The following is a 15,887-nucleotide window of genomic DNA, read 5'->3' as shown; positions in this document are numbered from 1 at the left end:
ACTCATCATACTCATTAGTGTAGCAAATGCACGGTCAAGTTAAAATAACCAATATAACTACTACATGGTCAAGAAATCATCCTAATTGTGCCAAAGGGCCCGACGTCCACATCCCCCAGAAGTCATTCAATTATTATGTTATGTCCTAAGTTTACCATGCCCTTAACCAAAGGAAACCATCTATTCAATAAAATGTCATAATACATCCAAGATACCACATAACATTCAACATATTAAGAGTAGATAATAACAATCTACAATTGAAATATAATACACCATAAATAATTAACATATGTAGCAGCTTATAAGACCGCCTATGCACATGAACAACCAAAATAACAAGAGTCCAAGAGGGATACATGAGCAATTACAAATAAGTGAGTAAATAATTAAGGTAACATCAGGAGTTCCTACGACATAAGGTATATTGACCCACATTAATCTTTTCGTGCAAATCCTCCTAATTTAGCTTTAGAGGAGAAAATAGCCTATCGCCATTGTGATTTACTAAAAATTGAGAATAGGCCACTACGAGTGGATGAAAAAGGCTCCATTGCCTCCCTCTATAGTTAATTCGATCAAACAGGTACTGTTCAAGAAAAAGAACTATAAAAGCAACATGTTACAATGATGAACCGTGGAAAAAATCTGTACTTATGACAAGAGCAAGGTCTAGCACTAGACGGGTGCCCTAGGATAGAAAAAAACTACTTGTTTTTTTCCCTCTTTTCCAACCTTTTCCTTGTTTTTGTGTAATTTTAAATTGTTGTAAGATGTATCTTTAAAATAGAATTATAATTTTCTTTGTTCTAAAAATCTAACGCTAAGCACATACCTTGTTCTTTTCTTCCTTATTTCCTTGAGTGAAACTAACTTATATGTTTAGATATCAAGCAGGTTTGAAAAACGGCAACGATCTAAAATTCGCTAGTCACTAGTCGGGCGTCATACCAATGCCTAGCGCCTAGACGAGGACTAAGCACCGCAAGGTAGATTACATGGTATCAATATAAATTATATAATCAATCATATTTTATAACTCCAACACAATAACATCAAATTTAAAATGAGTTCAAAATTACACAACTAATAAAATATCACAAATTTATTCTACTTCTTCTTCTCCATAATTTTCAATAACTTATTTTTCACCGGACACAAACTCAATATCATCATTGTGAAACTGTTATTTTGTTATTTCTAAATGATACTAATTTCATCAATCCTACCAATTTGAAATAACCTACTTTAAAGTTTTTTTTCATTCAATTCCAATACTAATTTTGACAAGAATGTATAGGAGCTACAACTAATTGCTATTATTTTATCAACTCTTAGAGTAACAATTCTAACACAGTATGTGAAATCCATTCATTAAATACATCAAAAAGAGAAAGAATTACTGCTCAAGTGTAGATTTATACGGATTGTAGAGTTCACTCGAAAACCACTGCATGATATATACCCCTTTATCTACACATAAAAGTTTTATGTCTAAACATCAGAAAGTAGGGTATGAGTAAAAAGCCTAAACCAGAGTCAGATAATGAAAATCAAAGAATAAATTGTGAAGGCCAAGGAGTACCTGAATGAGATGTAATCAGACTTGTTGGCAAATGTGATTATTCATTTAGTTTAAAGTTTAGGCACAGGAAAGAGATATTTAAGGATGTTTGTAGTCCTTTGACCAAGCTGTAGTTATTCACAATGAAGCAAAACAAGTCTGTACAAAGCTGTAGTTTGTACAAATGTTTCAAAAATGTACAAACTGTGCAAGATACAAAATTTACTTCTACATACCCCATTCAGCAACTCAAAGAATGCAGTTGGACCAAATGGCAAGTGTCAAATGACCAAATTATCAGGCTCGCCACGATGTTAATGCACAAAAATAACATTTGTATATTCATGCGCTCGGCAAAACTCAATAATTTCTTCTATCACCTACAGAACAATGTATAACTGTGTCAGTTGACAACAAGAAAATATTTATAAAAACATCCAACAAATATATACGAATCTCTAACAATATAAATTTTTTTATAAAAATGGAACTATGAAGTTTATTTTTTAAACAAGCTTCAAATCATAAAAATGAGGATGACCACGCTATGCAATGGATTCCCATGTTCTTAGCGTTAATAAATTTCATCCCACCAACAAAATATCAACAAGTATGGCAAAATAAATGAGTTAATTTGTAAAAAGCAATAACTAAATACAATGACACTTATAAGTGCATGCCTCAGTTTTATACTTACAGAAGAATTGAGGAACATACCTGACTACCACGGTTCATTCTCGCTGTGTTGGAAAACACCAATTTTAATTCCTAAATGAAAAACATAATCACGTCAAACTTACGGACAGAGCTTTGATGCTTCTACGAAACAGCACCAGGTGAAATATGACTATTGGGAGGGTACAGAAACACACTTTAAGAAACTGACCAAGACGCTGGCTTGGCTCACGAGATGTAGTCAACAAAATATTTGGATCCTTTTCTGATGCGGTGGCATACTCATCGTCTATATGTGTTTTTTGAACTACAAGGAAAAAAAAGAAAAAGAAAAGCGAGAGCTTTCAATTACCATAAACTTAGTGATCCTGACCAAGACTATATCGATAGACACCGAAAGAGCAGAACCTGTAGTGTATTCATCCTCGAGGTCGATCTCTTGGTGGAGCGCAACCTTTTCATTCCTCAACTCGGTAGGAATAGGCTTCCCCTCTGTCATGGAACAAAATCCTCCGGATTAAAAAAAAACATGAAGGGATTATTTAAATTCTACGAGGAAGGATAAATACAGAAACCTTTGAGGGCTTCTCGGATCTTCCGCTTCTTCTCATAGTAATCACGTTCCTTCCCTTCCAAGCTCTTTCTGTAGAGGTACTCCATCGTCAGCCTTATGTTCCTCTTAACATCTCTCACAGTAAAGTGCAAATGAACGATGAGCCAGTGGCGGAGGCGACTTTCACCGGCGGAGGCGGCAGTGTTAGGCGGCAAAGAACAAAAACCTATTCCGATTTCGTGGGAATATTGGTGGGAAAATTAAATTATTTTATTTTGGTTCATTAACACCACTTTTAACAATGGTTTTTTACTATCCGATTTCGTAGATAGAACAAGGAAGCTATCATAGACACCGGGTTTTAAAAATCGTTGTTAAAATCGATGTCTATTAACGAAAAAAAGATGCTCATAGACATGAGCTAAAAAACCGATGTCTATGAGCGAATATCTGCGCTCATAGACACCAATTTTTGAAAAAACCGATGTAAAATACTCAAAGACACCGAAATTTCCTTAAAACTGTTGTTGTTCCATCAATGTCTATGAGGGTTTTTCTTTTAGTGACCCCTCTTAAATTGATTTTGTGACTCAAAGTAAATATCGCATCTTGATGAAGTCTTCAAATTTGAGTGGATTGGTAAAAATATCAGCAACTTGATCTTGAGACTTTATGTATTTCACTTGCATCACTTTTCTTATAATGCACACTCTAATATAGTGACAACGTGTATCAATGTGTTTGCTTTTATCATAGAAAACTAGATTCTTTGCTAGTGTTATTGCATACGTGTTATCAACTCAAATCTTGGTTGCCTCTTCTTGTGGTAAACTTAGCTTATTTAATAAATATCTGAGGTAAATAGCATGACAAACACACGAGGTCACAGCCACATACTTTGCTTCACAAGTAGAAAGTGTGACAATAGGTTGTTTCTTCAATATCCAAGTGAAAATTGTATCTTCCATAAAGAACATAAATCTTGTGGTGTTCTTTCTATCATCCATATCTCCACCCTAATCATTGTCACCATATCCTACAAGTTTGAAATGGTTTGATGTTGAATAAAGCAATCCAAAATCTTTCGTACCTTTGATATAGTACAAAATTCTCTTAGCAATCTTAAGGTAGGTGACAGTCGGTGCTTTCATATAGCAACTAATAAGTCCAACGACATAAAGGATACCAGGTCTTGTGCATGTCAAGTATCATAAACTTTCAACCAAGCTTTTGAAAAATGTTGGATTAACTTTTTCTCCTTCGTCATACTTTGATAGCTTGACTTCACATTCTACTATGGTATCTATGGGTTTACTATTATCCATCTTGAACTTCTTTAATATCTCTCTTGCATAACTTTCTTGTGAAATGGATATTTCATCTTTCCTTTGGTTCACTTCAATGCCCATATAGTTTGCCATGAGCCCAATATCGGTCATCTCAAACTCCTTAGGCATCACTTCTTTAAATTCTCCAAACATACTTGGATTGTTTCATGTGAAGATCAAGTCATTGACGTATAAGCATACAATCAAAATATCTTTATCCTTATTCTGAATGTATATTGCATGTGTAACGACCCACCTTCTACTGACTAGGCTGTGAGGCCGATCGCTACATTATGCTGTGCTAAATTACTATTGCGGAAATCTGGATTGATTAAAATTTTACTAAATTGATTGCTGTAAAATCTGAACTTAATATTCTAGGTGTACCTAGGAGTTGTACACATGCTAGGGAAGATAATCTATGCCTCTCGGATGTTCTGCTAGCTGTAATCTGGCATTTCAATAGATCCATGAATCGATTGGGCCGTCGGATCGATCCAGTGATCGATCCAGCTTGATACCGGCACGGAGAAAAACTCTGGATCGGTCGGCTGATCGATCCATAAGCTACATTGCTTCTGTATGCGGCTGGATCGGTCTACCGACCGATCCAGGAGTACACTGATCGGTCGGTAGACCGATCCAGTGGCTCACTGATCGGTCCATAACAAACGCTAACTCTCTGTTCACGACTGGATCGGTCAGCTGACTGATCCAGTGGCACAACCCAATTCTGATCGATCTGTAGATCGATCTGGGTTTCTGATTTCGAACCAGAACCCTGATTTCAGCACTATTTCGTGCCTCAATCACATTACATGTTCTAAGATGGCTAGGAAATACTCTAACAACCACAACTAACATTCTAACATCATAAAGAACAATGTTCTAAGCATAATAGAGTGCATGGTTAACTAATTCATAGCGATCAACATACTAAAGTGCAAATTGCTAAAACACTAAAAAGTACTAATGTTTAAACAAAGCTTGCTAGAGTTCCCTAAGATCTTCTTTCCAAGTTCCTGCCCACACACATCTTCGTAGCATCGTCCTCCAGCCTCCGCTAGTCCATCTTTCCATTACCTTTATCTGCAGTATAAGGAAAAGAAAGTATCTATAAGCTTTCGCTTAGTAAGAAACCATCTACCTCACTAAAACATGCATTTGATGCAATATGCTTTTAAAACATGCTGTTTGAAAGTGCACTGATTAGACTGAAACATGGCATGTTATCATACATAGAAATCAAAGCTAGTCATGGCATACTATCATCTCAACATGTGTAATAAAAGCTGAACATGAACACCAAAGCATGGGATACAAAGCTTACCATAACTATCATGTGTAACAATAAAGAAAACGGAGCTGAACATGAATTAAGCTAGTCTGGAACTGAATTCAAACTCAACTGACATAACTGATCTTTGTGAGTTTTGAAAAACTATAATATAATAGATTAAAATACATAATCATACTGCTAGTGGGCCCGGCAACTGTACATGCTATGCGCGCATCCTTAACTAGAACCGGGGTTGCAAATCCCGAATTTAGTAAGGCTTACTAGGTTATCTAAACCTAGGGACCGACTATTAGAGCCCACCCCAATGGATATCTAATCCTGTACAGTGCCCCTACTGGAAGTAAAATACTGGATCATAGCTAATTAATTTACCTTGCTTTTACTAGGTTATCTGAACCTAGAGGCGACTATGGGTGCCCACCCATTGGACCGTAGTCCCATATATGCTGTGGCAAGGCTAACTAAACTATTTAAATGCTTCTATTGCATTTACTGAGCTATTAAAATGCCTAAGTTGCATTTTTCTGTGCTAAATAATTTAATCGAACACTTGGTATGCACTAATTCGCATCCTTGTGCCGAAAGTCTACATATTACTAAACTAAAACATGGAATTCACACGGAAGCTACTTATACTGTAGGTGAGGGGTTTCTTACCTCCTGTTTGGATTTTCTTACGATTCTAATCACTGGATTTCCGGAGGAGACGATCCTTTCGACGATCTTCTCGCGTCTATGCGTTCCTCTCGCGGAGGGGAGCGTCCTCGTGTCGAAGTTGTCGCCGAAAAGTGTCCTTGGGCCGAACCTCAGCCTTCCTTGTGGTTGGCGCCGAGAGAGGGAGAGGAGAAGTGGGCGGCAGAATTAGGTTGGGGTGGAGAAAGCTACGATCCAAGAAAAATAACTCTTCACCTAATTATTTCCTATTTATATTAAGTGATAATTCCGGCCCAATTCCAACTTAAATAAAATTGTTTCCCTTTCCTTTCAGCACGACTCTGCTGGGTTCACTTGGTTACCATGGTTCACCATAAGTCGTAGGACCCAATAGGTCTCGGGTTCAATTCCCGCTTAAGCTATTTTTTTTTTCTATTTATTTTTGCTACTTCCGCTACTCTAAAAATTCCATAAAAATATTCTAAAATTCCAGAAAAATCATAGAATATTTATAAAATAGTTTTGAGAATTTTCGGGCATTACAATCCCCTATACCTTATAAAAAGTTCGTCCTCGAACTTAGAATAATTCTGGGTACTTCTGTCTCATGCTGGCTTCTCTTCTGCTGTGTGACTGTGCCAAATAACCTTGACTAATGGTACTTCCTTGTTCCGCAATTTCTTAACTGCTCGGTCTATTATCTGAATAGGCCGACTGTCATAACTGAGGTCTTCGCGGATCTGTACCGACTGGGGCTCAATCACTTGGGTGGCATCTGGAATATGCTTTTTCAGCATAGAGACATGAAATACATTATGGACAGCTGACATTTCCTGGGGTAGCTCCAGCTCATATGCTACCTTGCCCACTCTTCTGCTGATAAGGTATGGTCCCACATATCGGGGACTTAGCTTGCCCTTCTTCCCAAAACGCATTACTCCCTTCATGGGAGCTACTCTAAGGAACACTGAATCCCCAACTAAAAACTCCAAAGGTCTGTGCCGTATATCAGCATAGCTTTTCTGGCGGCTCTGAGCTGTCTCTATCCTCTGGCGGATCTACTGTATAGCTGCTGTGGTATCTGCCACTAGATCTGTTTGAAGTTCTAGCTCTTTCTGTTCACCACTCTCATACCAGCAGATTGGAGATCTACACCTCCGCCCATAGAGAGCCTCATAAGGTGCCATACCGATAGTGGCCTGATAGCTGTTGTTGTATGTAAATTCTGCTAAACTCAGATATTTGCACCAACTTCCCTTGAAATCTAGGGCACATGCTCGGAGCATATCCTCGAGTACCTGATTTACTCGCTCCGTCTGTCCATCTGTCTGCGGATGGAAGGCTGTGCTAAACTTTAACTTCGTGCCCAAAGTGTACACACTCCCAGAAGTGTGACGTGAACCTGCTGTCTCTGTCTGAAATAATGGTTCGTGGGACTCCATGTAATCTAACGATCTCCTTGAGATACAACTGAGCTAGCTGTTCCATGGAGTAGGATATCCTGATAGCTAAGAAGTGGGCTGATTTAGTCAATCTGTCGACTATTACCCAGATGGTATCAAAACCATTCGTGGTTCTGGGTAATCCCACTATAAAATCCATAGAAATGTCTTCCCACTTCCATTCTGGTATCTGTATGGGCTGCAAAACTCCCCCTGGTCTCTGATGTTCTACCTTAACCCTCTGACAGGTTAGGCAGGTGCTGACATATCGAGCGATGTCTCTCTTCATCCCAGGCCACGAAAAATGTTTTTTCATGTCCTGGTACATTTTGGTGGAGCCAGGATGCATCGCATAGGGAGTCTTGTGAGCCTCATCTAGGATTTTCCTCTGTAGTTCCTCCTGATCCGGAACACATAGCCTGTCACCAAAATACAACACTCCGCTATCTGATATTCTGAACTCTCCACCTTCTGATTCTGCTAAACCTTGCTTGATTCTCTGAATTTCAGGATCCTGCTCCTGAGCTGTCTGGATGTCACCGAGCAAGGTAGACTCTAATGTCATAGTAGAGAGCTGTCCGACTATGAGCTCGAGACCGAAATCTGAGATCTCCTTCTGTAGGGGCGGTGACATGGCTGCTAGAGATAATAGGGTAGCGCTGGACTTCCTGCTGAGGGCGTCTGCTACCCTATTCGCTTTTCCTGGGTGGTAGAGGATATCTATGTCGTAGTCTTTGACCAGTTCTAGCCATCTGCACTGTCGCATATTCAGATCCTTCTGAGTGAAGAAGTACTTCAGACTCTGATGATCTGTATACACTCTGCACTGAGCTCCATACAAGTAATGTCTCCAAATCTTGAGAGCGAACACCACTGCTGCAAGCTCAAGGTCATGAGTAGGATAGTTCTTCTCATAATCCTTAAGTTGTCTGGAGGCATAGGCGATCACCTTGCCATCTTGCATCAACACTGCTCCTAGTCCCAACTTCGAGGCATCACTATATATGTCAAAGCTATCTGCGTTCTCTGGTAGAGTCAGAATAGGTGCACTGGTCAATCTCCTTTTCAGCTCGCTGAAACTGTTCTCACAGTCCTCTGTCCACTGAAATTTTCTGTTCTTTCTGGTAAGAGCTGTCAGTGGGGAGGCTATCCTGGAGAAGTCCTCTACGAATTTCCTGTAGTAACCTGCTAATCCCAGAAAGCTTTTGATCTCACTGGCGTTCTTGGGTCTTTTCCAGTTGCTCACAGCTTCTATCTTACTGGGGTCTACCATGATACCATCCTTTGAGATGATGTGACCCAGGAAGGACACCTGATCTAGCCAAAATTCACATTTGGTGAACTTGGCGTACAGCTGATTCTGCTGAAGGGTCTGCAATACTGTTTTCAGGTGCTCTACGTGTTCTTCCTGAGTTCTGGAATAGATAAGGATGTCATCGATGAACACGATAACGAACCTATCTAAATATTCTCTGAATACCCTGTTCATAAGGTCCATGAAAGTAGCTGGAGCATTTGTCACACCAAAGGGCATGACTATGAACTCGTAATGTCCATATCTAGTCCTGAATGCTGTCTTGGGTATGTCCCCTTCTTTAACCTTCACCTGATGATAACCTGATCTGAGGTCTATTTTAGAGAACACTGCTGCTCCCTTTAGCTGATCAAACAGGTCATCTATTCTGGGAAGAGGATACCTGTTCTTGATTGTGACCTGGTTCAGTGCCCGGTAATCTATACACAGGCGCATGCTCCCGTCCTTCTTCTTCACGAACAATACAGGTGCTCCCCATGGTGAGTGACTAGGACGTATGAAGCCCTTGTCATGTAGCTCCTGTAATTGCTCATGAAGTTCCTTCAGTTCTGCTAGAGCCATGCAATAAGGTGCTTTGGAGATAGGATTTGTACCGGGAATGAACTCTATCTCAAATTCAATCTCCCTGTCTGGTGCTAGGCCTGGTAACTCTTCAGGGAAGACTGCTGGATAGTCACATACAACTCGGACCTCTGCTAGCTGTTGGTCCTTGTCCTGACTGGTGCTGACTACGTGTGCTAAGAACCCCGTACATCCTGAATCCATCAACCTCTGTGCCTTCATAGCTGAGAGAAACTTCTTGGCCTTTCTCTTGGGTTCTCCGACGAATTCGAACTGTGCTTCCGCTTCAGGTTGGAATATGACTTTCTGCTTACGGCACTCGATGGAGGCATCGTATTTGATCAAGAAGTCCATCCCGAAGATGACGTCGTAGTCGGTCATATTAATCACTATCAGATCGCAAAAGAGCTCTCTGTCTGCTATAGTGACCGGCACTGCTCTGAGCCAGTGCGTAGACGCCATGATTTCTCCTGAGGGTAACGTCGTTAGGAACTGGCTACTGAGTACCTCTGGAGGTACTGCTAACTTCTCAGCAAATGCCCTGGATATGTATGAATGGGTTGCCCCAGTATCGAATAAGACAGTTGTACTTTGCTGTAAAATACTAATATGACCTGTAACAACTGTCGAGGCATTTGCTGCGTCCTCTCTGGTGAGTGAGTAGATCCTCGCATTGGTCGTAGCTGGAGAGGCTTCTAATCTGCCCTGGCTGATATGTGGACCATCTAAAGCGGCCTGCATCTGATGTAACTGAGCTGGCTGGCCTCTATACTGAATCGGTTGTGGCTGAGGAAGACTGGTCTTGTTTGGACACTGCTTGGCCATATGCCCTTCCTGTCCGCATTCAAAGCATCCTCGTGTGCCCTTACGACAAACTCCCGGATGGAATTTCCCACAAGTAGCACACTTTGGATAACTGGGCTGCTTGCTGGCTAGCCCTCCTTTTGGGTAACTCCTTGGTTTGCGCTTGTTGCTGGAGTTCCCTTTCCAATTAGAGCCATGGGAGCTGTGGCCCTGCTGTTTTTGAGTGCCTGAGCCTCCTTGACCTTTAGCTTCTGAGAGGACTTGCTTCTGCTGCTTGATGCTATTCTGGTAATGCTCAGTGATTATAGCACTGCTCACTAATTCTTCTGTGGTTTGTGGCCTATGAACGTCACCAGCCACGTTCATTGCTATTTCCAGCCTCAGCATCTTTAGCATCAACCGGATTCGTTCCCTTTTTGTGCTGACTAATTCAGGGCATAGACGAGCCAACCTGTTGAATTTCTTCACGGCTTCCTCAACTGATAGGGTGCCCTAACGAAACTCAGTGAACTCGTCGTAGTGACGGTTGGTGACCCGCATGTGAAAGAACTCCTCAAAGAATTTCTTCACGAAGTCAGCCCATGTCATCTGGTTCACTGGGCGCTTCGCTCTGATTCTCTCCCACCACATACGTGCATCTCCTATCAGACAGAAGGAGGCGCACTTCACCTTCTCATGTTCTGGCCAGTCCAGAAGCTCCATCGTACTTTCCAATGTTTTAAACCATGCCTGAGCATCCCATGGTTCCTTGCTGCCTGAGAAATTCTCTGGCTTGACTCTCTGCCACTGGATCAGGTAAGCTTCACTCTTTGCCTCTGCTACTGGGGCTGCTGGTGCTATAGGCTGGACTGGTGGAACCTCTATAAATGCTGGGGTTGCTAGGTCAGGTTCAGGGGTGACTGTGGGAGTATTCTGCTGATTAGCCCTAAGAGTGGCTATTTCTTGCTGCTGATCAGCTAGCTGCTGTTGTAACTGAGCCACTAATGCTGTAAGATCTGGGGGAGGCACTGAACTGCCTGCCTCTTGCTGGGGCTCAGTAGCTGGTGCCCTCTTAGCTGGGCGTCCTCGTGCCATTTCTAGATACACAGAAGACATATCTAACTAAAGCATTCATGTTTGTAGAATTTCTACTATCATGTTTAGCTAGCTACTATAAACATGTTAAAGCTATCGTATATAAGCATTTTATAATTATCCATAAATATGAAAGCAAGACATAATTAAAGTAGAGGTATTCTTACTTGGAAGCTGCAGGTACAATGCTGATGTGTGTGTAGGAAGTATGGAAACTTGGCTCTGATACCACTCTGTAACGACCCGCCTTCTACTGACTAGGCTGTGAGGCCGATCGCTACATTATGCTGTGCTAAATTACTATTGCGGAAATCTGGATTGATTAAAATTTTACTAAATTGATTGCTGTAAAATCTGAACTTAATATTCTAGGTGTACCTAGGAGTTGTACACATGCTAGGGAAGATAATCTATGCCTCTCGGATGTCCTGCTAGCTGTAATCAGGCATTTCAATCGATCCATGAATCGATTGGGCCGTCGGATCGATCCAGTGATCGATCCACTGATCCAGGAGAAAACTCGATCGGTCGGTGGACCGATCCATAAGCTACATTGCTTCAGTATGCGGTGGATCGGTCTGACCGATCCAGAATACAGAGGTCGGGACGATCTGAGTCACCGATCGGTCGGCCGACCGATCGGTGACTCAGATTTCGCTAACTCTAAGGCATTGGATCGGTCGGTGACCGATCCTAACAATTCGATCGATCAGATCGATCTGGGTTTCGATTTCGAACTGAACCACTGATTTCAGCACTATTTCGTGCCTCAATCACATTACATGTTCTAAGATGGCTAGGAAACACTCTAACAACCACAACTAACATTCTAACATCATAAAGAACAATGTTCTAAGCATAATAGAGTGCATGGTTAACTAATTCATAGCGATCAACATACTAAAGTGCAAATTGCTAAAACACTAAAAAGTACTAATGTTTAAACAAAGCTTGCTAGAGTTCCCTAAGATCTTCTTTCCAAGTTCCTGCCCACACACATCTTCGTAGCATTGTCCTCCAGCCTCCGCTAGTCCATCTTTCCTTTACCTTTATCTGCAGTATAAGGAAAAGAAAGTATCTATAAGCTTTCGCTTAGTAAGAAACCATCTACCTCACTAAAACATGCATTCGATGCAATATGCTTTTAAAACATGCTGTTTGAAAGTGCACTGATTAGACTGAAACATGGCATGTTATCATACATAGAAATCAAAGCTAGTCATGGCATACTATCATCTAAACATGTGTAATAAAAGCTGAACATGAACACCAAAGCATGGCATACAAAGCTAACCATAACTATCATGTGTAACAATAAAGAAAACGGAGCTGAACATGAATTAAGCTAGTCTGGAACTGAATTCAAACTCAACTGACATAACTGATCTTTGTGAGTTTTGAAAAACTATAATATAATAGATTAAAATACATAATCATACTGCTAGTGGGCCCGGCAACTGTACATGCTATGCGCGCATCCTTAACTAGACCCGGGGTTGCAAATTCCAAATTTAGTAAGGTTTACTAGGTTATCTAAACCTAGGGACCGACTATTAGAGCCCAGCCCAATGGATATCTAATCCTGTACAGTGCCCCTACTGGAAGTAAAATACTGGATCATAGCTAATTAATTTACCTTGCTTTTACTAGGTTATCTGAACCTAGAGGCGACTATGGGTGCCCACCCATTGGACCGTAGTCCCATATATGCTGTGGCAAGGCTAACTAAACTATTTAAATGATTCTATTGCATTTACTGAGCTATTAAAATGCCTAAGTTGCATTTTTCTGTGCTAAATAATTTAATCGAACACTTAGTATGCACTAATTCGCATCCTTGTGCCGAAAGTCTACATATTACTAAACTAAAACATGGAATTCACACGGAAGCTACTTATACTGCAGGTGAGGGGTTTCTTACCTCCTGTTTGGATTTTCTTACGATTCTAATCGCTGGATTTCCAGAGGAGACGATCCTTTCGACGATCTTCTCGCGTCTATGCGTTCCTCTCGCGGAGGGGAGTGTCCTCGTGTCGAAGTCGTCACCGGAAAGTGTCCTTGGGCCGAACCTCAGCCTTCCTTGTGGTTGGCGCCGAGAGAGGGAGAGGAGAAGTGGGCGGCGGAATTAGGTTGGGGTGGAGAAAGCTACGATCCAAGAAAAATAACTCTTCACCTAATTATTTCCTATTTATATTAAGTGATAATTCCGGCCCAACTCCAACTTAAATAAAATTGTTTCCCTTTCCTTTCAGCACGGCCCTGCTGGGTTCACTTGGTTACCATGGTTCACCATAAGTCGTAGGACCCAATAGGTCTCGGGTTCAATTCCCGCTTAAGCTATTTTTTTTTTCTATTTTTTTTTGCTACTTCCGCTACTCTAAAAATTCCATAAAAATATTCTAAAATTCCAGAAAAATCATAGAATATTTCTAAAATAGTTTTGAGAATTTTCGGGTGTTACAGCATGTTCATAAGAACATTTGACGAAGCCTTTCTCTTGCAAGTACTTGTCTATCTGGCTATTCCATGTCCTTGGTGCTTGCTTTAGTCCGTAGAGAACCTTCTTTAATTTTAAAACTTTATATTCTTGTCCTTTGACTTCATAGACTTATAACTGTCGAATATAGACTTCTTCTTCAAGAATTTTATTTAAAAATAGATTTTATATCCATTTGATGCATTCTCCACTTATTTTGGGTTGCTAAAGCAATGATTAGTCTGATAGTTTCTAATCAAGCAACGGGGGAAAATACTTCATCATAGTCAGTGCCAGATCTTTAACTGTAGCCTTTTGCCACCAATATTGCTTTGTATCTTTCAAATTCTCCTCTAGCATTCTTCTTTATTTTTTACACCCACTTCACACCAATCGCCTTATGTCCTTTAGGAAGTGAAGTTAACTCCCATGTATCATTCTTTTCGGTTGTCTTGATTTCTTCATCAATCGCATCTTTCCACTTTTTGCTCTTTATAGCTTATTAGAAATCCATAGGCTCACAATTGGCAAAGAGACAAAATAGAGAATATTATCTTGATTTTTAGTTACCTCAAAAAGGTCATGTAAGCTTCTAAACCATGGTACTCTTTCACTTGAATTTTTACTTGAAGTTGATGTAGATGAATTTCCTTAAGTACTTAATGTTGGTGTTATCAGTGGTGGAGTAGGCTTCTCTCTTATTTTCTCTACCCTTGGTTGCTCCACATCTTCTTCTTTAAAGAATGGGAAGAAGTTATAATCTTCATTTTGAGATTCCCAACTCCATTCTTCTTCTTCATTAAATATGGCATCCCAGCTAATGATTGTCTTCCCAGTATCTGGATTGTATATCTTATACTCTTTTGAGTTAGTATTGTAGACAATAAAATTAAACTTCTAACTTTTATCATCCAATTTGCTTCTTGCTTCATTAGGCACATGAATGTGGGCTATATTTCCAAAAACTCTTAGATGAGAAATCCTAGGCTTCCTTCCACTCCAAGCTTCTTGTGGTGTCTTTCCCCACATACTTCTTGTTAGTGATCAGTTGTATAAGTATATTGTACATGCAACCATTTCTACCCAAAGATCCTTTGGTAGCCTCTTACTTTTGAGAATGCTCTTTACCATGTCAAAGATGGTTCAATTTTTTTCTTTCTGCCACTCCATTTTGTTGAGGAGATCTTGGAACTATTAAGGTTCATCATATTCCGTTTGTTTCACAAAAATCATGAAATTCTTTTGAGGTAAATTCTCCTCCTCGATCAAAACTCACAATTTTGATCTCGAGACCGCTCTCCTTTTCTATAGTAGTTTTAAATTTCTTGAATATGCAAAATACCTTTGATTTTTTACTTCAAAAAATATACTTAAGTTTTCTGAGAAGAGTCATTTATGAAAAGAATGAAATAATTATTCTTACCAAATTAACTTGACTTTATTGGATCGTAAACATCTTTGTGTATAAGTTCAAGCGGCTTTTTGGCTCTTAAACTTGACTGCTTTAGAAAACCTCTTCTAAATTGCTTCCCAAGTAGACAAGCTTCATATAATTGGTTAGGATATTTGATGCAAGGTAGTCCTTTCATCATCTCCTTCTTTGAAAGTAATTATATATAAAGAACATTACTATTAATCATTCCTAGTCAAGTATTAACATTCAGGGACAATGTTAATGCGCTGAGATTAGCATGTAGGTCAACTCGATGACTTGATCTCACAAGTCATGGATATAGAGATATCAAGTTGACACATGGGTAAGCATTGGAGAATGTATACTGAATGACCCACCATGAGAAAGTATCATGGATCGTTATATGAGTGTCATATACTTTCTCATGTGACTATTAGTATGATATGAGACATTGGACCTGAAGTCACCATGGTTCCCTATATAAGGAGTTGCATGCTTTGGCTTCGTCAAACGTCACCCGTAACTGGGTGGACTATAAAGGCGATTACTGGATGTGTAACAAATTATGCGGAGGGATGTGAGTGATATAGATGAGATCTATCCCTCCTATATGACGGGAGTGACATCATGATTCTTGATAGAGTGAGACCACTAAGTGCATGGTCATGCCCAAATGAGTCAATATGAGATATTGAGCTCATTTGATTAGAGTGAGTCTACTTGGAGT

The 15,887-nt window shown here is 40.1% G+C and overlaps 1 pseudogene; it reads right to left on the bottom strand.

Annotated features, from left to right (window-relative positions):
- Positions 1 to 1,474: 1,474 nt before the first annotated feature.
- Positions 1,475 to 4,249, bottom strand: LOC122014021 (annotated as a pseudogene).
- Between the last annotated feature and the right edge of the window lie 11,638 nt (positions 4,250 to 15,887).

The sequence above is a fragment of the Zingiber officinale genome, chromosome 8B (assembly GCF_018446385.1).
Source record: "Zingiber officinale cultivar Zhangliang chromosome 8B, Zo_v1.1, whole genome shotgun sequence".
In the NCBI taxonomy this organism is placed as follows: domain Eukaryota; kingdom Viridiplantae; phylum Streptophyta; class Magnoliopsida; order Zingiberales; family Zingiberaceae; genus Zingiber; species Zingiber officinale.
The sequence above is the reverse complement of the archived record's forward strand: the minus strand, read 5'-3'. Positions and strand labels throughout refer to the sequence as shown.